Below are 23,756 nucleotides of genomic sequence, written 5' to 3' on the forward strand. Positions count from 1 at the left end.
AGTCACCCAACATCTTGCCATATGCACGGAGCAGTTGTCAGCCTAACGTCGTCATCCACTAGCTGATGTGTCTTCGGCATCCATACAGTTGCAGTTCTATGCCCGATCAGGCCGACCTGCTAAGATCATCATCCACAACTTGTTGCATCATCATCCACATATGAAACTGCTGCATTTTCATCCTGTCATCTGCATTTTGCTGATCCTCATCATCCCCGACATAAGGCTCACCCCAGAGGACTAAATTTTCTCCCTCTATTGCTGGCCACATCATCATCAACCTTGGCGGACCACTCATTGCTGCATTTTGAGATCCACTAGGATTACGATATGCTCTCAAAGCTGTTCTCAACATCTTCATCACCACACTCAGCCCACCTCAACCTCGGTCCTCGAGACACAAAGGTTTGAGCTCCTATTGTATCACATTCATTCATTATTCATCTAGGCATTCAATAGATTCTATTCCACACTTGTCGTACATTTTGCATATTTCTTTCTCTACCCTAGCATTTCTTTACACTAACTTCTCAAGGCCTATGGAAATGGATACAAGAGTTAGAGTCAAGGCCTAATCCTTATACCTACTACCCTAAACTTTTCCACCAATGGGAAGCTCATAATGCTACCACAATGTTGAGTTGATGTAGGGCTTGCTTTCAAAGATTCTCTTAGAATTATAGCAATTCCGCCACACATCTTCTCATTGGTCTCATCTCACTTGTATCAATCTCTCTCTCTCTCTCTCTCTTTTCGTAAAAGGTAATTGTATTAATTACGAAAAAAAGGGTACAAGATTACATGATTACATGATTACAAAATACACGAGGGCCCTAGGCCAATGTGTGTAAAATCCTAGTACTAAGCCGCGAAAAAGTTACACAAATCATGGCAAAAGACCCAGAGGAAATTGCCATATGCCAGGGAAGCAAGTCTTCCCGAGGGAGCAAGTCCGCGTGCTGAATGAAATCTATCTGCCAATGCAAGAGACCTTTAAGCCGGGCAATGTGTCTCTATACATTAGAGGCCGAATCAAAAAGAAAGGCATTCCGCGTGGTCCGAATGTGCCAGCATCCCCAATATCTGAAAAAAAGGAATAAGATCTTCATATGCAACTGTGGCGGTGTGGGGTAGTTTGGGCGCACAAAAACCCAATCGAAAGGAGTTAGAGAGGACCCCACCACTGCGCGCCAAACTTGTGACAAGAGTGACCAGATCTTCTTGGCGAGCGAGCAAGAAAGAAATCGATGTCGGGCCGATTCCACACTAGTGGTACAGAAGAAACAATTGCCATTCGAGATTCTATGCTTGGAAAGGGCCGAGGCAAGAGGAAGACCACCAATCATCACCCGCCAAAGAAAGATCTTACATTTGAAAGGTGTCTTATTCAACCAGCCCTCCATCACGGTTGCCTTCCACCATGACTGAGATTTCCACAATCCCCATACAGTATTAGCTTTCACACCCAGCCATTGATGATCTTTAATGAGAAGATGATACACCTGATTAGCAGAGGCGTTTTCCAGACTCAATCGGCCTGCAAGGTCCCAGTCCTGCCAAGGACGATCCACAGCCAGGGCAGAAAAGGGTTGCCTACCCCGAAGCACCGACAAAAGTTGTTCCCATAAATCACGGTATCCGCGCGGGATCCTGAAAAGTCTCCTGGCAGTACAAAACGATGCGAAGACATTGCGAGTGGCAAGGGTAGCATCCGCAACTAAAGTCACACCCAAACGGGCCATGCGGTTAAATCTTGGTCTGAGCTCATGTTTGTCTTCCCATGAAAGTAATCTCGAGACTGCCAACAATTCCAGGTGAAAGAAGTTAGTATGCAAGCGGTCCCCCACTGGATGCCAACGCGCCTTTTGGAGCACCACTTTCCAGGAGCCGACCAAATGCAGTAACAGAGAGGAAGAGGGACTGGAAAATCAAGAGTCTGCATTAAGGACATGCCACCAGGAGCCCCAAAGTCGTGTATTACCATGGCGTAGCCCACTGTCCTTAAGAAAATAACGGGCTATAATGGTCCAGGGGTGATGATCCACACACATGGCGCGAAAAAGAGACCAACGAAGAGCCAGCATATGAGTTTCAGCATCCAAAATAGCTCCACCACCCATGCGTTTAGGAGTACATGTATGTGACCATGAAATCCACGAAATACCTGCTTCCAATGAGTCCTTCCATAACATGAAACGAATGGGGCGAGTGAGAGCCTTCAAAGTAGTAGGAGCCCACGGCAGCAATGGCAAGAAATATGTGAGCATTGGCAGCATAATTGTCAGAGCCACTTTGAGGCGGACATGGAATGGCCACGCTTGCATCTTCCAATACATAAACTTCGCTGCCAGTTTTTGTGAAATCCAGTCCAGTAGCTCCTTTGGCCGCACATCCACCCCCAATGGGTATCCAAGATGCTTGACAATGGATCCACGGGAAACAACCTGGCCCTGCCAACCCAATGACTGTAAATCCGACTCCGTGCAACTGAGTATGGCTGATTTGAAGGCATTGATGCGAAGACCAGAAGCATGACCAAAGAGCGTCCAAACATCTAATGCCTTGCGAATGTTGTCCTTGTCCGCTCGCAAAATCATAAAGCTATCATCAGCCAGAGATTGGCTAATGAAGTGCTGTCCCAAAGGAAGAGACAATCCGGCCAGCTGAGCAGAAGCTGCCATTGAAGATAACATTGAAAGAACCGGGTGAGTCGCCAGGGCGAAGAAGAGAGGACTCAAAGGGCAACCCTATCTGACCGAGCGTGCAAGGACAAATGGCTCTGTAACCCTGCCATTGAGCTTAACTCGTGAAGAAGCCGCAGCACTAATGGTGTAGATCAATCGGGACATCCGAGTACCAAAACCCATAGCAAACATGAGTTCTGCAATGAAAGACCAGTCTAAGTAGTCAAAAGCCTTTTCCAAATCCAATTGAATCAATACCACTTCCTGACTGGAGTGCCTCGCATAGTCAATAGCCATTTGCACATTTAAGATGTTATGCAGAATGTTCCGGCCCTTAATGAAACCATATTGGAGAGGATGCACAATAGCTGGAAGGTGCTTGTGAAGCCGATTCGCCAGCACTTTGGAGAAGATTTTATACATCAAACCCATCAAAGAAATTGGTCTCCAGTGTTGCAGCATGGACGGCGAAGAGACCTTTGGAAGCAGTTTGATAAGGCCTTCTTTCCATGAGGAAGGCATAACCCTTGTTTCCCAAACGTGCTGAAACATAGCCGCCAATGGCTTCACCAGCTGGGTAGTCGAGTTCTCAAAGAATTCATTGGTGAGACCATCCCAACCAGGATTTTTATCCTTAGGCAGGTGTAACAAAACATCCATAACCTCCTCCTCACAAATATCTGCCTCCAAAGTAGCTTGCATATCAAGTGGAATGTGCTGGCGGACCAGATCATAGAAGACCGAGCGTGCATGCGTAACCTGGCTAGAAGGCGACGGAGAAGAACCAAGAAGATCCATAAAATAATTTCTGCACATATTGACAATGGTCTGCGGATCAGTGACCATGCGACCTTCTGAATCCTAGAGTCTAGTCATGTTTTCTCGAGCAGGAGAAGCATGCAAGGCGCGAAAGAACTTATGAGTCTGACAGGCACTATCTTGCAATGTGTCAGTCAAGTTGTGCAGCTTGGCCTGCTGATAAGCTTTCAACTGAAATACTTGACTAAGATGAGCCAAACGCATCGCTAGTGATAGCAGGAATTTATCATCTGGGGTGTCCACCAGCAGCGAACGGACCAAAGCCAGTAAGTCCTCCGCTGCATGTCGACGCCGCCGACAAATAGAGGCATGATGGATCCCATACTGCCGAGCAACCCGCTGCACATTAGAGAGCAGCCGTGCGAAGAAAGCCAAGCCCTCAGAGGCAAAGTCCACTAAGAACCTCTCAATCAGTTGCTACATATAGCCCTTAAAGATTGGATGCTTCAAATAAGACGAGTTGAAACGTAAAGGGAGTCTATCCAGGAACTGCATAAAAGGTGCGATAGGTTGTGCAAGCATCTTACATTCGGTCCAACCGCGACCAAGTAGTTGCATATTGTGCGGAATGAAAAGTAAACCCTGAAGAAGAAGGGTGGAGCCAAGACTAGAGATCTTGGTTAAGTACGTGAAGAGCAAAGGCATTCCACACCCGACTTTCTGGAGCATCCATTACCGAATGCCCTGAAGTGGACTGAGAAGAGTCAACACACATATTGAAATCTCCCATCAAAAAACCCCTTCTGCCAAGTGACATGGAGCTCTGCAAAGTTGTCCAAAGATCCCGTCGGGATGCGGGGCCATTCGGAGCATAGAGGCCCAGCAACCATAAAATCTCTCCTTCAAATAAGACTTCGATTACCAGAAAGCGGCCCTGTACATCATTTTTAATAAGAACAGGATGGTATTTCTCATGGACAATCATAAGCACGCCCGAATAGTGCATAGCATGTGTCCCTACATAAAACAGGCAGAATCCATGGCAATCCACAACTTTTCCTGCTTCAACATGACTCTTGTGCTCAACTGCACACAAGACATCCCACTGGTTCTCATGCAAGACAGTCCACATGGCATGTTGCTTATGACGAGAGCAAATGCCTCGCACATTCCACGTGGCTATCTTCATATATCTTTAAAAAAGAGAATCAGGAAGGAGGCACCTGTTGCCTCGATTTCACCTTTTCCGCGAGAGCGTCCAGGACCCTCATCCAGAAAATCAGCTAACACTGCAAAAGAATTCTGGCAGGCCGCTTTAGAGGTAGATGGAATATCCACTGCCTTGGGAGTGGAACAGGGATAACGACGATCCCAGGGTGTAATCACATTACTTCTAGTATCAAACGCTAGCTTAGCAAGTGGGTCCTTTGGACTGTCTGTATAGACTTTCCTTGTAGACTCATTACGGGGGGTTGAAGGAGCCATAGTACGCGCAGCATGCTATGAAGAGAACATTTCTTTCCTGCGCATATACATGCGCATGGAATCCTGTGAAGCATTAGGCCCAAAATCCGCCAGGCCTGCATCAAACTTTTTACCTTTTTTTGGACGTGCCTCGAGCCAATCATTGCTACGGGGATCCAAACCCAGGACCTGTTGTTTACCTTTATCCACAACATTAGGTGGCTGGGGGGCCTCTTGTGCTGGGGCATCAAGCACCATGTCATCCTTAGGTAGCACAACATGCGCATCATTTGAAGACGGTTATCTCTCTGGGCATTCGGCCATAAAATGCCCCAATTTACCACATGAAAAGAAATGTCCTGCAAAGTTGGCCCATTTCAAGTGAAAGTGCAAAGGATGCATGCCAGAGCAATTGAGGCGAAGCCACGCAGGCCTTTTCCTGGCCGTGTCCCATAACATGCATAAACGGTTTCGATTCATAGCCCTTAGGCTTGGGGGAACTAGCACCATTCCCACAACTGCCATCGCATCCTTTAACAATGGCCAATAGACCGCCGGACAATTTTCCACTTCCACCCATACTGGGCATTCTCGTTGAAGCAGGCGCCGAAAGTCTACCATAGGGCGCCATGGCACAGCATGGACCAAGCGGCGATCAAAGTATAATGGCAACTTGGACAGGAGCTCAGCCCGATGTGTCTCTGAGTTCAGCAGCACCTCATAAAAGCCGCGGGGTCCAAGAAAGATCTCCTTAACACACTCCCCTTGTAATAAATGGTGCAGCCACTGGCGAATATGGGAAAGCACTGGGATCCTGCCAATGAAGAAAAGTATAACTGCACGGTCATAAAACACCGAAAAAGACCGCAAGACTGATTTCGGGTCCACCGTGGCTTCCAGCACTTCATCAATTCCCGAGTTAGAAAAGGCTTCATGATTATGCTGGACATAATCGCCAAGGAGAGTATTGGCAAAGTCCAGCAAATGCTCCCAGTCAATCTCCTGCGAATCCATAGGATCAGAGGCAACCTGCGCATAGGAACGTTCCTGAGGGCCCATTGTGTCGTCAGGAGTATGCTTGGAGCGTTTGCCCACAGGCGGCAGGTCAGAACCAGAAGGCATCTCCTCCGTGCACGGTACCATATCCTCCGGTTTCTTTGTATCAGAATCAAGACCAAGGGCTGTCACTGTCCGGTCGATGAAATCCATATCTAGGCCAGCCATACTACTGTCCTCTCTCTTTGTCCGCCTCAGTCCGTGACCTGTCCCAAGAGCCCATGCGGCAGGGCACAACCCTAACAGTGCAAGGACAGAAGGGTGGAACATAGGACGGCGGGCAGTCAATGGCAGAGCGGGACAGTTGGGGGTGTAGGGTAGGGGCCAGGTGTCAGCAGAAACCCTAACGCATAGGGCGAAAGGACGAAACGCGGGCGCAAAGCCCACGAGGCGGAGCTGGGCACCTCTGCAGAAAAGGACAAGCAAACGCAGGTCGTCACGTTTAGGGTTTTACAGGAGCGGGCACCTCTGCAGGAACGGAGAACCAGACGTAAGCGGAGCCTCGACCAGCAGCACAGGCGACGGACGTGAGGTTTAGGGTTTGCAGGATCGGGCGCCTCTGCAAGAATGGAGCAGCACACGCAGGCGGAGCCTCGACCAACAGCATAGGCGATGGAGACGGAGCGGCTGCAACGTGACGGAAGGGCGACGGCAGGGACACCCGCGCCCAGGACAGGCGACGGACAAGCTCACCCGACGACAGGCAACCAGCAGCGACCACGGTCCGCCATCGACAGCCTCACGACTCTCTCTCTCTCTCTCTCTCTCTCTCTCTCTCTCTCTCTCTCTCTCTCTCTCTCTCTCTCTCTCTCTCTCTCTCTCTCTCTCTCTCTCTCTCTCTCTCTCTCTCTCTCTCTCGTAAAAGGTAATTGTATTAATTACGAAAAAAAGAGTACAAGTTTACATGATTACAAGATACACGAGGGCCCTAAGCCAACGTGTGTAAAATCCCAGTACTAAGCCACGAAAAAGTTACACAAGTCATGGCAAAAGACCCAGAGGAAATTGCCATATGCCAGGGAACCAAGTCCTCCCGAGGGAGCAAGTCCGAGTGCCGAATGAGATCTATCTGCCAATGCAAGAGACCTTTAAGGCGGGCAATGTGTCTCGGTACATTAGAGGCCGAATCAAAAAGAAAGGCATTCCGCGTGGTCCAAATGTGCCAGCATCCCTAGTATCGGAAAAAGTGGAATAAGATCTTCATATGCAACTGTGGCGGTGTGGGGTATTTTGGGTGCACAAAAACCCAATCGAAAGGGGTTAGTGAGGACCCCACCGCCGAGCGCCAAACCTGTGACAAGAGCGACCAGATATTCTTGGCGAGCGGGCAAGAAATAAATCGATGTCGGGCCGATTCCACAGTAGTGGTACAGAAGAAACAATTGCCGTTCGAGATTCTACACTTGGAAAGGGCCGAGGCAAGAGCAAGACCATCGATCATCACCCGCCAAAGAAAAACCTTGCATTTGAAAGGTATCTTATTCAACCAACCCTCCATCACAGTTGCCTTCCACCATGACTGAGATTTCCGCAATCCCCATACAGTATTAGCTTTCACACGCAGCCATTGATGATCTTTAATGAGAAGATGATACACCTGATTAGCAAAGGCCTTTTCTTGACTCAACCGGCTTGCAAGGTCCCAGTCCTGCCAAGGACGATCCATAGCCAGGGTAGGAAAGGGTTGCCTACCCCGAAGCACAGACAAAAGCTGTTCCCATAAATCACGGTATCCATGCGGGATTCTGAAAAGTGTCAGGCCGTACGAAATGATGCGAAGACATTACGAGTGGCAAGGGTGGCATCCGCAAAACTGAAGTGACACCCAAACGGGCCATGCGGTTAAATCTTGGTCTGAGCTCATATTTGTCTTCCCATGAAAGTAATCTTGAGACTGCCAACAATTCCAGTTGAAAGGAGTTAGTATGCAAGCGGTCCCCCACTGGATGCCAACGCGCCTTTTGGAGCACCACTTTCGAGGAGCCGACCAAATGCAGTAACAGAGAGGAAGAGGGACTGAAAAACCGAGAGTCTGCATTAAGGACATGCCACCAGGAGCACCGACGGCGAGTATTACCATGCCGAAGCCCGCTGTCCTCAAGAAAATAACAGGCTATAATGGTCCACGGATGATGATCCACACACACAGCACGAAAGAGAGACCAACGAAGAGCCAACATATGAGTTTCAGCATCCAAAATAGCTCCACCACCTAGGCGTTTGGGGGTACATGTATGTGACCATGAAATCCACGAAATACCTACGTGCAATGAATCCTTCTTCCATAACATGAAATGAATGGGGCGAGTGAGAGACTTCAAAGTAGTAAGAGTCCACGGCAGCAATGGCAAGAAATATGTGAGCATTGGCAGCATAATTATCTGAGCCACTTTGAGGCGGACATGGAATGGCCACGCTTGCGATTTCCAATACATAAACTTAGCTCCCAGTTTCTGTGAAATCCACTCCAGTAGTTCCTTTGGCCGAACATCAACCCCCAATGGGTATCCAAGATACCTGACAATGGAGCCACGGGGAACAACCTGACCCTGCCAGCCCAATGACTGTAAATCAGACTCCGTACAACTGAGAATGGCTGATTTGAAGGCATTGATGCGAAGACCAGGAGCATGACCAAAGAGCGTCCAAACATCTAATGCCTTGCGAATGTTGTCCTTGTCCGCACGCAAAATCATAAAGCTATTATCAACCAGAGATTGGCTAATGAAGTGCTGTCCCAAAGGAAGAGACAATCCGGCCAGCTGAGTAGAAGCTGCCATTGAAGATAACATTGAAAGAACCGGGTAAGTCGCCAGGGCAAAGAAGAGAGGACTCAAAGGGCAACCCTATCTCACCGAGCGTGCAAGGACAAATGGCTTTGTAAGCCCACCATTGAGCATAACGCGCGAAGAAGCCTCAATACTAATGGTGTAGATCAATCGGGACATCCGAGTACCAAAACCCATAGCACACATAAGTTCTGCAATGAAAGACCAGTCTAAATAGTCAAAAAGCCTTTTCCAGATCCAATTGAATCAATACCACTTCTTGACTGGAGTGCCTCGCATAGTCAATAGCCATTTGCACATTTAAGATATTATGCAGAATATTGCGGCCCTTAATGAAACCATATTGAAGAGGATGCACAATAGCTGGAAGGTGCTTGTGAAGCCGGTTCGCCAGCACTTTGGAAAAGATTTTATACATCGAACCCATCAAAGAAATTGGTCTCCAGTGTTGCAACATTGACGGCGAAGGAACCTTTGGAAGTAGTTTGATAAGGCCTTCTTTCCATGAGGAAGGTATAACCCCTATTTCCCAAACCTGCTGAAACATAGCCACCAATGGCTTCACGAGCTGGGTGGCCGAGCTCTCGAAGAATTCATTGGTGAGACCATCCCAACCAGGACTTTTATCCTTAGGCAGGTGTAACAAAACATCCATAACCTCCTCTTCGCAAATATCTGCCTCCAAAGTAGCTTGCATATCAAGTGGAGCCTCCTGGCGGACCAGATCATAGAAGACCGAGCGTGCATGCGTAACCTGGTTAGAAGGCGACGGAGAAGAACCAAGAAGATCCATAAAATAATTTCTGCACATATTGACAATGGTCTGCGGATCAGTGACCATGCGACCTTCTGAATCCTGGAGTCTAGTCATATTTTCTCGAGCAGGAGAAGCATGCAAGACACGAAATAACTTATGAGTCTAACACGCACTATCTTGCAATGTGTCAGTCAAGTTGTGCAGTTTGGCCTGTTGATAAGATTTCAACTAAAATACTTGAATAAGATCAACCAAACGCATCGCCAGTGACCAGCAGAAATTCATCATCTGGGGCGTCCACCAGCAGCAAACGAACCAAACCCAGTAAGTCCTCTGTTGCGTGTCGACGCCACCAACAAATAGAGGCATGATGGATCCCATACTGCCAAGCAACCCGCTGCACATTAGAGAGCAGCCGTGCAAAGGAAGCCAAGCCCTCAGAGGCGAAGTCCAATAAAAACCTCTCAATCAATTGCTGCATATAGCCCTGAAAGATTGGATGCTTCAAATAAGACGAGTTGAAACGTAAAGGGAGTCTATCCAGCAACTGCGTAAAAGGTGCAATAGGTTGTGCAAGCATCTCAAGCTGGAGAGGGAAATGGTCCGACAAGGCATATTGCTGCAAGACTTTCATTTCCAGCATCTCGGGAAGAAAATCATCCCCCTGTATGATATACATTCGGTCCCCAACCGCGACCAAGTAGTTGCATATTGTGCGGAATGAAAAGTAAACCCTGAAGAAGAAGGGTGGAGCCAAGACCAGAGATCTTGCTTAAGTACGTGAAGAGCAAAGGCATTCCACACCCGACTTTCCGGAGCATCCATTACCGAATGCCCTGAAGTGGACTGAGAAGAGTCAACACACATATTGAAATCCCCCATCAAAAACCTCTTCTGCCAAGTGACATGGAGCTCTGCAAAGTCTTCAAAGATCCCGTCGGGATGCGGGGTCATTCGGATCATAGAGGCCCAGCAACCATAAAATCTCTCCTTCAAATAAAACTTCGATTACCACAAAGCGGCCCTGTACATCATTTTTAATAAGAACAGACTGGTATTTCTCATGGACAATCATAAGCACGCCTGAATAGTGCATAGCATGTGTCCCTGCATAAAACAGGCGAAACCCATGGCAATCCACAACTTTTCCTGCTTCACCGTGACTCTTGTGCTCAATCGCACACAAGACATCCCACTGGTTCTCATGCAAGACAGTCCACATGGCATGTTTCTTATGACGAGAACAAATGCCTCGCACATTCCACGTGGCTATCTTTATATATCTTCAAAAAAAAGAGAATCAGGAACGAGGCACCTGTTGCCTCGGTTTCACCTTTTCTGCAAGAGTGTCCAGGACTCCTTCATCCAGAAAATCAACTAACACTGCAAAAGAATTCTGGCGGCCTGCTTTAGAGGTAGATGGAATATCCACTGCCTTGGGAGTGGAACGGGGATAACAACAATCCCAGGGTGTAATCACATTACCTCTAGTATCAAATGCCAGCTTAGCAAGTGGGCCCTTTGGACCGTCTGTATAGACTTTCCTTGTAGACTGATTACAGGGGGCAGAAGGAACCATAGTACGCGCAGCATGCTATGAAGAGAACATTTCTTTCCTACGCATATACGTGCGCACGGAATCCTGTGAAACATTAGGCCCAAAATCCGCTAGGCCTGCATCAAACTTTTTACCTTTTTTGGGACTCTGTCTCTCACTCTCGTGCTCTCGCACTGTCACGAGAGAATGAATGGGGCTGGGTGCAACCCTTACCCGTGCAGAAGCAGGAGGGCGAAACGTGTGGGGCTGTGCGCAATTGGTCTCCTTTTTTTCTCTTGCCATAATCAAGTGGCTACCCTAATGATAAGCCACTTGACTGAAAAACCCTAAAATAGGCTAGCTAACACCACCTCTCAGATCCTACGAGTGTTTGAAGACCCAACAATCTCATGTGACGAAGCATGGAAGGCTTGGGCAAAGGCTTTGTGATGAGATCCGTTGCATTGTCCTCCATCGGACAGTAGGCCACCGATAACTCGAAATCCACGACCTACTCTCGAACATAATGGTACTAAACCTCAATGTGTTTTGTGCGAGCATGAAACACACGGTTCTTAGCCAAAGCTAGGGCACTTTGGTTGTCCATGCATAGCTGAGTGGGTTTGGTCTGGAGAAAGCCAATCTTCTCCAACATACGATGGAGCAACACTGCCTCCATAGCAATCAAACAAAGAATGCAACACTCCACCTCTGTAAAAGAAAGCACCATAGTAGGTTGTTTCTTCCTACTCCACGAGATAGCTGCCAATCCAAGGGAGAAAGAAAAATTTGTAGTGGACTATCTCGAATCCACATCACCGGTCCAATCGGAGTTGCTCCATCCAAAAAGTGTAGCCCCCCCTCCATACACAATCCCGTAAAATCAAGTCCCCTATAAATAGCATAGAACACACAAAGTGGCTCTCCAATGAGCCTGAGTAGGAGTCTTCATGAAAAAAGATAACAACACCACCACAAAGGAAATGCCCGGCCAAATGTAAATAAGCCAGATCAATAAGTCAACACAACACCTATACCAAGTAGCATTTGGAAGGGGATCACCACCTACCAATAACTTGGACTAAAGAGTCCATGAGGCAAGAAATAGGCTGTGGCCATGTTAAACTCCAAAAGTAACTTGAAGATGTACCTATGCTAAGAAATGAAGATGCCCTATGCTATCAGATAAATCTCCAAACCAAGGAAGCAGTGGAGGATCCCAAGATCCATCATGTCAAACTCCTACCGCAATATGTCCAAAGTTCAATCAACCTCCTATGAGTCACTCCCTGTGATAATAAGGTTATCAACATACACAATGACCAAGACACACTCGTTACCCTCAACCTTGTAATAAAGGCTAGGGTCATGATCCGAACAATAGAAGCCACTCTATAAGAAGAAGCAATCAATCCTCTAGTACCAAGCTCAAGGAGCTTGCTTTAGGCCATGAAGGGCCTTGACAACCTGTAAACATGGTCCTCCTTTCCCTACATAAGAAAACCAGGAGGCTATGAGACATAAATCTTGTCCTCTAAGATGCCATTTAGCAAGGCTGACTTTACATCCATCCACTAGATGGCCAATGGTGATGAGTGGTGAGGGCCAAGATAGCTCGAATAGTGGACATCCGAGCTATAGGTGCAAAGGTCTCAAAGTAATCCAAACTTTCCAACTAAGAAAATCCAAGCTGTAGGTGCAAAGGTCTCGAGGTAATCCAAACATCCTTGCTAAGAAAATCCCTTGGCAACAAGCCAAGCCTTATGCTTGTCCACGGTCATCCACTGTCCCACCTACTAGATACTTGGTCTTATAGACCTACTTTATACCAATCACCTTTTGCTTTGTCAAATGAGGAACTAGCTCCCAAGTCTCGTTCCACTTGATAGAATCAAGCTTAGCCTGCATAGCACTATGTCAAACCTCCTATGAAAAAGAACCTCATCAACTATAGTAGACTCATGGTCCTAAAGAATCTCTAACATAAGGACATAGTTCACACAGAGTGAACTGTCCCTTTGGGCCTAAATCCTAAGTGATCTGCATGGGGCAATAGTATCTCAAGGAAATGAGTAATTGTTGACTCCTCATGAGCCTGTGATGCCATCTAAGGATAGTGATAGGCTCAACTTGCTCCAAAAGAGATCGAGAAGTCTCCAGTACCTATAATGCATCGGTTGATGATGAAGAACCACGTACAACAAAAGAACCATCAATCGAATCTTCAGAGGGCTGCAGACTCATCAAAGGTCACATCCCTATTCACCTCGATCTTTCAACTCTTCAGGTCGTAGAGCCGATAGCCCTTCATAGTCATGTTGTAGCCCACAAAGATAATCTTCTTCAACTTGGGATCGAGTTTGCTCCCTTTTTTCTTCTTGTCCACATGGGCATATGCCTTACACCCAAAGATGCGAATGTGGGATATGAAAGGCTTCTTCCCAAAGAAAGCCTCGAAGGGAGTCATATCCTTCAATGTCGAAGTAGAGGACCTGTTGCACACATGGACCATGGTCACCACGGACTCACCCCAAAGGGGATGGGGAAGACTCTTGTACTCTAGGGCCATTTCAAGCATGGTCTGATTGGCACACTCCACCACACCATTCTCAAATGGTGTATTTGGATGAAAATACTCCATCCAAATATCATGATCCCTATAAAACTAAGTAAATATGTTAAAACAAAACTCATTGTCGTGGTCCACTCATACACCACAACTATGAAAGAGGTTTGTGTTTCCGCAAACACCTACTACTCACAAAAGTGGGAGTACATCGACTAAAGTCATCAACAATTAGCATAAGATACTTAGTCTTCCCAAGGGAGGCCATGCCCATAGGTCTCCAAAGGTTGATGTAAACCAACTCAAGGCCCTCTAAGTAACAACCTGTGGATGAGATGGCCTATGTTGCTTGCCTCTTAAGTAGCTAGGATATAGAGTGTGAATGGAAGGAAAATCAGAAAGTCCCTCCACTATCTTCTTCCAAGAAGACCATCTAATAGCATGAAGGTTTAAATGTCCATAACGAGCATGCCAAAGTAGTCGAAGCTCATATGAAGACCGCGCAGCAAGGGCTATGAGTGTGTAAAGTCCACCCTCTTGTGTACCAATGCAAAGAGCAGTTCCGGTGGTAGGTTACAGTCTAAATCTAGTACATAAGGGAGTTTGGCCAAAGAAATATGCCAATCCAACAATAGGAAAATGGTCCCTACCCCTCATACGGGGACAAAAGAGTTGTTACTGATGGTAACAAATCCCCCTCTAGATTGCATATTCTAAAGCCAATCTTGGTAGTAAGCCATGTGGGAAGAGGTTCCATCATCCATGAGCCAAGGCTTCTCCTTAGAAAAAGAAGAGAGAGTTGTATCCTCCACCTCGAACAAGTATACAAAGATGGACTCAATGGTAGCAGGTGTAGCCTTCGAATCTTTGGAGCCCTCCTTGGGCTTCAAATGGAGATACTTCTGCCATCACTTCTCCTTTAGATGAGTTCCCTTTCCACAATAGGAGTATATAGGCTTCTCCTTGGAATCCTTAGAATCCTTGGAATCATCCCTTTTGTCAACCTATTTTTGGGCTTCTCCTTCTTCCCTCCTCCGGAACCTACTATGAAAGCCTTTGTGGAGCTAGCTCCACTGGCACCTACATTTCTAAGACGCTTGTTATGCTCCAAAACTAGCAGAGCAAGGACCTCCCAAAGAGTATCGCGGATCCTTGAAGACAAAAGACTAGTGTAGAAAACATCAAACTTCGAAGATGGTAGCTGAGTCAAAAGAATCATAGCCATGTCCTCAGAAGATATAGTCCATCTGAGAGATGAAAGCTCATCTCTCATATCCTCTAGTTAGATTATATATTCTTCATGGAAGGAGAATCATCATTATCAAGCATCCGAAGCTTCTTCTCACGGGATATGTGGTGGGAAAATATCTTCTAATGGTACAAAGATGCTAGCTTCTTCCACACCTTTACGATAGTCTTCAATCTGCGATGATACACTAGGACAGAATCTATTAAGCTCATGAAAACTTTAAAAGAAAGGATCTAGCTCAAAAGTTGAGCTGATCCCATGGGGTGGCAAGCACCGGCACTGAGGGTGCCATTGGAGGCATCTTAAGACCAAGGTGATGGATCTTCTGGGAAACATTGGTTTGTGTGGGGGGGGTATATGCGAACCGCTGTACAAACAGCCCTGGTGACCTCAGTTCTCGATCTTCCTAAGAATCATCATGATAATCTCACCGCCTTTCAAAGAAATGATGAGAACGCTCATCTTTTGAATCATCAACGCCTATAAACTAGTGATAAGACATCTTCTATAACCTGCAAAATACCCAAAAAAGATCTGCATTGACAATAGATAATCCCTTGAACAATGAAAATCAGCTTAGGTTCACAAGAAAATCGATGTAGATGGTATGCCTGGAGGAGATTAGTTGCTGCCTTCACCAAAAACTGTTGTGTTTGAACAAAAAGCTGATGCAGACTATTGCCATGATGATTTGGATTGTTGCTTGCACCAAAAAACTGTTGCGTTTGCTAATGGAGATTATCGCCTACAATAGAACAAATGCGTTTTAGCAAAACCCTGATGTGGATGGCTGCAATTATAGTCTGGGAGGGTTGCCTCAACTCCAAACAGCTTTGTGTCCTCGTTTGGTGATGATACCATATGAGAGTGCGCAATAGAATAAATGTCTGGAAATGCACACACTAAACTGTCAAAGCTCCACTATCTTCGTTAGACTCTAATAGGAGCTCGCAACTAGGAGATGACAAATTAACAAACCCTTAAATAGGCAGGCTAACAAGACCACCTAATCACCACACGTTCAACTTAACCAAATAAGAAGAGTCATTTGGTCTCTCCTCCTCCCCCCCCCCCCCCCCCCTCGTCTCTCTCTCTCATGATGAGTATGTATATTAGTCAGAAAAGAATTACAAATGTCAAGGTAGGGTCATTGAAGAGACCACCCGAAGCCAAGAAACCAAATCATCTTTGGTCAAGATATCAGCATGCTGAATAAGATCAAACTGCCACTGAAGAAGTCCCTTAAACTTCACAACATGACATTGGATGCTCAAGGCAACATAAAAAATGAACACGTTGCGAGTAACCCAAATATGTAAACAACCCTAGAATCTAAGAAACCAAAAGAGAATCTTTATATGAGGTCGCACCGAACCATGATATTTTAGCCTTGCCAAAGACTCAATCAGAAGGACACATCCTAGTCCCCACCACAACATGCCAAATGTCAAAAAGGAGGGCCCATATCTTCCAAGAAAAAGGACAAGAGATGAATCTATGACATGAAGACTTAACTATAGTGGTGCAGTAGAAGCAGTTCCCATTAGAAATACCCCTATGGTGAAGAGGCGATACAAGGGGAAGACCACCACTAGCATTCCCCAAATGAATACCTTACATTTGAATGGCATCTTCTTGATCCATCCCCCCATCACTATCAATTTCCACTAGGATTTAGATTTGTACAATCTCAAAGTGCACTGGCATTGGCAATCAACCATGAGTGATTTAAAACCGGCCTTTGGAAGCCCAAAGGGCAATAAACCACATTTCAACAAACACTTGATTCTGCTTAACAATAAATTCAGCAAAAAAACTCCACACAACTGAAGCTAGAGTGCTCTTACACCACATTGGCACTTCTTGGTCCCAAAGCTTTACACCCCTGGCAGTATTTTTTTAGATTACGAAAATATGCTCGAAATTGGTTACAAATGGTTGTATTTCAACGATTTCTTGCGACATAACTGATCCATGGATGCACAATGGCCTTCATACCTTCAACTTGTCAAACCCTAAACATAACAGCAAACATTCGAATCCAATTTCACGCATAGCAGCCAGAAACGTTTAGAAACAAAACGTCAGAAACGTGTTTCGTAAGTTTCTTTCAAGAGGGGATAATATAAGAAACGTGGGTTTTTTTATATAGGGATTTTTAATAGTTTTGACTAGGAAGAGAGGTTCTAAACCTCTATGCAACTCTCTTTTAAACAAAGAATGACTAAGTGAGCTTGAGTAATAATAGAGTCAATTGAGAATAATATGTTATATATCCATGATCCATTATTAACTTGTCACTTATGTCAAAGTTAGTCTTTGGATAAGCTATACTATGGTTTAGAACTCAAACATTATGATTCATACATGTCATATAAAGAAAATTGAAATTAACATGTAAATAGCTTATCTACAATATGGACTGAGTCAAGTTGCAACATCATGATTCTCATTTCAAAACGAATTGACAAAATGTCAAAATCGAGAATGAATCATAATATATCATAAATAACTCATAAATGACTAAAGTCGTATAATATTCAACTCTCAAGACAAGAATAGATACTAGATTGACAAAGTCCAATAACTAGAAAACATCACAAAAAAATCAGTCTCTCGTCCAAAATCTTCAGTCTTTATGAATCATTACATATCATCATCATCATGTTTAACATTGCCCAATAGTTTTTGTCAAAAAAATCATGTTTTGGGTCCCAACTCACAAAAAAAAAAAAAAAAACGCCCACGTTTTTTACTCTCAGAAACGTTTCATAAGTTTCAAATTCAAAGAAATACATTTCTTAGCTACTATGATTTTATGGAGCATTTGCTGAGATAACTCTCCTACATAGTTCCATGTAATCCCACCTTATTCCTCTCACAAACAAGAGGGGTGGTTTTGTGATTAAACTATAAGAATGTCACTTTCTTTATGACAAAATTGCTCAAAAAGTACATTGGGCTTGAGATCTCAAAGAAGAGGAAACGATCTTAGTCCATAGTGTTATCAAAACCTATTTTCCTAATATTTAACTCAAAAATAATAGCATATGTTACTGTCTACGGAGTTACAAGGCTGCCCAATGGAATCCCCATGCCAAGGGAGAAGAAAAATTCACTATGGTCCATGCTCCATCTATGTTGTGAACTCATTCCATGGCTGAAATCTACAATTTTTTGCAACAAAAAAAAGAAAGAGTGGTTGTCTCCCAACTTGGGTTTTATCCAAAAAAATGAGAGAGAATAAGCCCCAAATAGCCAAGATAAGCTTTCCAAATGAGTAACCAGCTGCTCCTTAATTATATCACGATTTTTATTGAGGGCTAATTAATGACTTAGTCATTAATCGTAAGTGAGCTGATCACTGGGCTAGAGGTACCAAAATTACTGTTCATTTTATTTAAAAATCTTCGTGAAGTTTAATTAAATCATTAAGTCCATAAGTTCAATTCTCATTCTGGTGACATACTCCCCTCTTGAAACATGACAAGCAACCTCGATGGTACATAGTTAAGATTGAACACGACATACTACATGACCAATACATGTTTTCTGGCAAACAAGTATACTACCATTTACTGCATGTACCGTCAATGTACAATTGTTTATATATGTTTCCAAGTAACTTCGTTCTCCATCCATTTTACACCAAGAGATGCATAGTTCTGAAACTTCACCAAATAGTGACAGGAGACTTTACCCTTGACCTTCCTATGCCAATATCTACTCAAGAACCAAGATTTCATCAAATTCCTCAACCTCTAGCTGCATCTCATCACTAATATCGTCAGGCACATCACCATGGAAAGGCCTAAGAGGACTCACATGAAAAGTATTGTGAATCTTCTAGTGATCAAGTAGCTTCAGCCTCTAAGCCACCTCATTGATCCTTTGCAACACTTGGAAAGGCCCATAATACCTCATGCTAAGTTTAGGGAAAAGACACTCTTTACCCTTCATCTTCTTTAACCTAGCCTTTGCAAAGTGTAACAAGACCTAATCACCCTCTGCAAATGTCAAAGCTTTGTGGTGATGATCAACTGCTTTCTTTTGTTTTGCTTGAGTCCTTTGAATAGCTACTTTTACTTTAGCATAAGCTTCATCCAAACTCTCAACAAACTTGTCGGCCTCGAAGATATTAGCTTTCATATGAAAAATGGGTGGAACTTTCTTCCCCCCTTTGACAATCTCAAATGGTGTCTTCCGAGAGGAATTGTGTACTATGTTGTTATAAGCATATTCCACAAGAGACAAAAATTGTTCCCATTTCGTTTTATGCTTAGACACATGGAATTTCAAAAGATCTAAAATAGTAACATGTGCTTCTTCAAACTTCCCATCTATCTATGGATGAAAAGAAGATGAGAACTTTAGGGTAGCACCTATTTTCTCAAAAATGCCCTCCCAAAAGAGAATTGTCATGTGAAAATCCCTATCACTCACAATAGACTGTGGTATGCAATGATATTTAAAGATTATCTGCATGAACAATCTTGTCATGTGATCTGCAATTATCTTTATTCTCAACAAAATGAAATGAGTTTGTTTGCTAAACTTACAAATAATGGTCCATATGCCATCATTTCCTATAGGTATCCTAGGAAGATAAAAAATAAAGTCCATGGCTATGCTATTCCATGGTCTATCAGGAATAGGCAAGAGCTACAACAAACCCGGTGCCTTCTATCAGTCAAACTTGACCTTTTGACATGCAATGCATGTGCACACAAAGTGATCTACATCACTTCTCAAATCTGGCCAATAAAAGAAAGTCTCAACTGCTTTCACTATAGCATTAATGCCACAATGCCCTGCATACAAAAGTGCATGACTTTCAATTATAACCTTGCCCCTAACTACTTTGTAATGCATAATCGATCATGCATCATAAGAAAGCCCTCTTTAAGAGTATAGTGCTCATGGTGCTGACCATCAAATTAACAATGAAAGCATGAGAAGGAAACTGTTGTTGGTGAGAACGGAAAACATCCCGAGGAGGCACAAGCCTCCCCCACACGTCAAAACGCGAAGCAAAATCAGAAGCCCTTTGATCGTCCACACCAACTGCACGTACCCGCGAAGATTGAGGTTTCATGTAAAACCCTTTACCTCTGTGTTGAAAAGTCTGAGTAATTGGTTTGAGGAGATGGGTGAATAAGAGTCGAACGAGATTCCTGTCTGGCATTGAGGTTTCATATAAAACCCTTTACCTCTGCATTGAAAAGTCTGAGTAATTGGTTGAGGAGATGGGTGAACACGAGTTGAACAAGATTCCTGCCTGGCATTACGTTTAACCACAGTGACCCAAGAATCTTCCTGAGGAGGCGAATTCCGACCACCAAGTGCGATACATGCTTAATACCAGCTTGGGAGACATCTTTATTTCTAGTATCATGTCCATGTAGGGCAAGAGGCATAGAAACAGCCTCTTGCTCTGCTGCCAAGCCATCTGCTGAGGTGCATGCTCTTGCATATCCATATCAGGATCCAATGAACACTACAATACCTTAGGGCTTCTATCACATTCGGAAATAAAATTACCAAATTGACCATACCTAAAACAGTGTCTAGCAAACGTTCCCCATTTAAGCTCATAAACCAACGTTTGCATCCCAGGACCTCAAAACTAATTTTGGATGACCGAGGTTTCCCTGTGTCCCAAAGCATACAATATATATGCTCCTAAGATAGCAAAAAAGAAAAGTGCCAAGGTTGGAGAATATCCCAATCCGAAGCACCAATTGGAAGCAATGGATAAAGAGTCACCATCCGACTCCGCCGAATCCCATTGATCTATGAGCAAGGAACATGAACATCTTGCTGAAGCAAATTCAGAGCACATGAAAGCGATTCATCAGCCGACATCTTACGGCGTTTTCCCATCTCCTCCCCATCCATCAACTGCCTTGAATTCTCAGCCAAAGAGTCACCATCCGACTCCGCTGAATCTTTATCATCCCCATGTGCTATATGTTGATTAAGAAAAGCCACATCAATACCATTTGATTCCTGCATATTTGCCATATCAAAACTCACATGTCTCTCTTGTTGTGCTGAGATCACATATCAGCCCAGGTCGCAACATTGCAAGGTGGCACCCTATGCAAACGGCACCAAATCCCCCAACTTGAAAGTCGACACCCAGCTCAAATTGATAGCGGATGCAATCACACGCAACTCCTACATAGTGCCGACACAGGGCAAACATGGATATAACACAGAAGTCTGGCGAGCAGGTGGCTGCAACCGCCAAGCCTGTGCTCGCTGAAACCACAAGTGACAAGTAAGGTAAAAAGGGGGAGCAAGCAGGTAGGGCAAAGGGCTCTCTCTCTCTCTCTCTCTCTCTCTCTCTCTCTCTCTCTCTCTCTCTCTCTCTCTCTCTCTCTCTCTCTCTCTCTCTCTTTCTCTCTCTCTCTCTCTCTCTCTCTCTCTCCGTAAAAGGTAATTGTATTAATTACCAAAAAAAGGGTACAAGTTTACATGATTACAAGATACACAAGGGTCCTAAGCCAACGTGTGTAAAATCCCAGTACTAAGCCACGAAAAAGTTACGAAAGTCATGGCAAAAGACCCAGAGGAAATTGCCATATGCCAGGGAACCAAGTCCTCCCGAGGGAGCAAGTCCGAGTGCCGAATGAGATCTATCTGCCAATGCAAGAGACCTTTAAGGCGGGCAATGTATCTCGGTACATTAGAGACCGAATCAAAAAGAAAGGCATTCCGCGTGATCCAAATGTGCCAGCATCCCTAGTATCGGAAAAAGTGGAATAAGATCTTCATATGCAACTATGGCGGTGTGGGGTATTTTGGGCACACAAAAACCCAATCGAAAGGGGTTAGTGAGGACCCCACCGCCGAGCGCCAAACCTGTGACAAGAGCGACCAGATATTCTTGGCGAGCAGGCAAGAAATAAATCGATGTCGGGCCGATTCCACAGTAGTGGTACAGAAGAAACAATTGTCGTTCGAGATTCTACACTTGGAAAGGGCCGAGGCAAGAGCAAGACCACCGATCATCACCTGCCAAAGAAAAACCTTGCATTTGAAAGATGTCTTATTCAACCAGCCCTCCATCACAGTTGACTTCCACCATGACTAAGATTTCCGCAATCCCCATACAATATTAGCTTTCACACCCAGCCATTGATGATCTTTAATGAGAAGATGATACACCTGATTAGCAGAGGCCTTTTCCTGACTCAACCGGCCTGCAAGGTCCCAGTCCCCATAAATCACGATATCCGCGCGGGATTTTGAAAAGTCTCCTGGCAGTACAAAACGATGCGAAGACATTACGAGTGGCAAGGGTGGCATCCGCAACTGAATTGAGGCCTTTTCCTGACTCAACCGGCCTGCAAGGTCCCAGTCCTGCCAAGGACGATCCACAGCCAAGGCAGAAAAGGGTTGCCTAGCCCGAAGCACCAACAAAAGCTGTTCCCATAAATCACGATATCCGCGCGGGATTTTGAAAAGTCTCCTGGCAGTACAAAACGATGCGAAGACATTACGAGTGGCAAGGGTGGCATCCGCAACTGAATTGACACCCAAACGGGCCATGCGGTTAAATCTTGGTCTGAGCTCATGTTTGTCTTCCCATGAAAGTAATCTCGAGACTGCCAACAATTCCAGTTGAAAAGAGTTAGTATGCAAGCGGTCCCCCACTGGATGCCAACACGCCTTTTGGAGCACCACTTTCTAGGAGCCGACCAAATGCAATAACAGAGAGGAAGAGGGATTGGAAAATCGAGAGTCTGTAGGACATGCCACCAGGAGCACCGAAGTTGTGTATTACCATGGCGAAGCCCGCTGTCCTCAAGAAAATAACGGGCTATAATGGTCCAGGGGTGATGATCCACACACATGGCGCGAAAAAGAGACCAACGAAGAGCCAGCATATGAGTTGCAACATCCAAAAGAGCTCCACCACCCAAGCGTTTGGGGGTACATGTATGTGACCATGAAATCCACAAAATACCTGCTTGCAATGAATCCTTCTTCCATAACTTGAAACAAATGGGGTGAGTGAGAGCCTTCCAAGTAGTAGGGGTCCACAGCAGCAATGGCAAGAAATATGTGAGCATTGGCAACATAATTGTCTGAGCCACTTTGAGGCGGACATGGAATGGCCACGCTTGCATCTTCCAATACATAAACTTCGCTGCCAGTTTCTATGAAATCCACTCGAGTAGTTCCTTTGGCCGAACATCCACCCCCAATTGGTATCCAAGATGCCTGACAATGGAGCCACGGGAAACAACCTGACCCTGCCAGCCCAATGACTGTAAATCAAACTCCGTGCAACTGAGTATGGTTGATTTGACCGCATTGATGCGAAGACCAGAAGCATGACCAAAGAGCGTCCAAACATCTAATGCCTTGCGAATGTTGTCCTTGTCCGCACGCAAAATCATAAAGCTATCATCAGCCAAAGATTGGCTAATGAAGTGCTGTCCCAAAGGAAGAGACAATCCGGCCAGCTGAGCAGAAGCTGCCACTGAAGATAACATTGAAAGAACCGGGTGAGTCGCTAGGGCAAAGAAGAGAGGACTCATAGGGCAACCCTGTCTGACCGAGCATGCAAGGACAAATGGCTCTGTAACCCCACCATTGAGTATAACGCGTGAAGAAGCCGCAGCACTAATGGTGTAGATCAATCGGGACATCCGAGTACCAAAACCCATAGCAGACATAAGTTCTGCAATGAAAGACCAGTCTAAGTAGTCAAAAGCCTTTTCCAGATCCAATTGAATCAACACCACTTCCTGATGACTGGAGTGCCTCGCATAGTCAATAGCCATTTGCACACTTAAGATATTATGCAGAATGTTGTGGCCCTTAATGAAACCATATTGGAGAGGATGCACAATAGCTGGAAAGCGCTTGTGAAGCCAATTC

General features: G+C 45.1%; 1 protein-coding gene across 5 annotated transcripts in view; it reads right to left on the bottom strand.

The window, feature by feature from the left end:
• The window catches only part of LOC148020654 (signal peptide peptidase 2-like), an 82,120-nt gene that overhangs the window by 15,120 nt on the left and 43,244 nt on the right, over positions 1-23,756 (bottom strand). The gene's annotated exons all lie outside the window — the stretch shown is intronic.

This window comes from Lygodium microphyllum, chromosome 18 (genome assembly GCF_053477565.2).
Source record: "Lygodium microphyllum isolate KBCC chromosome 18, Lygodium_microphyllum_v1.1.10, whole genome shotgun sequence".
Lineage (NCBI taxonomy): Eukaryota > Viridiplantae > Streptophyta > Polypodiopsida > Schizaeales > Lygodiaceae > Lygodium > Lygodium microphyllum.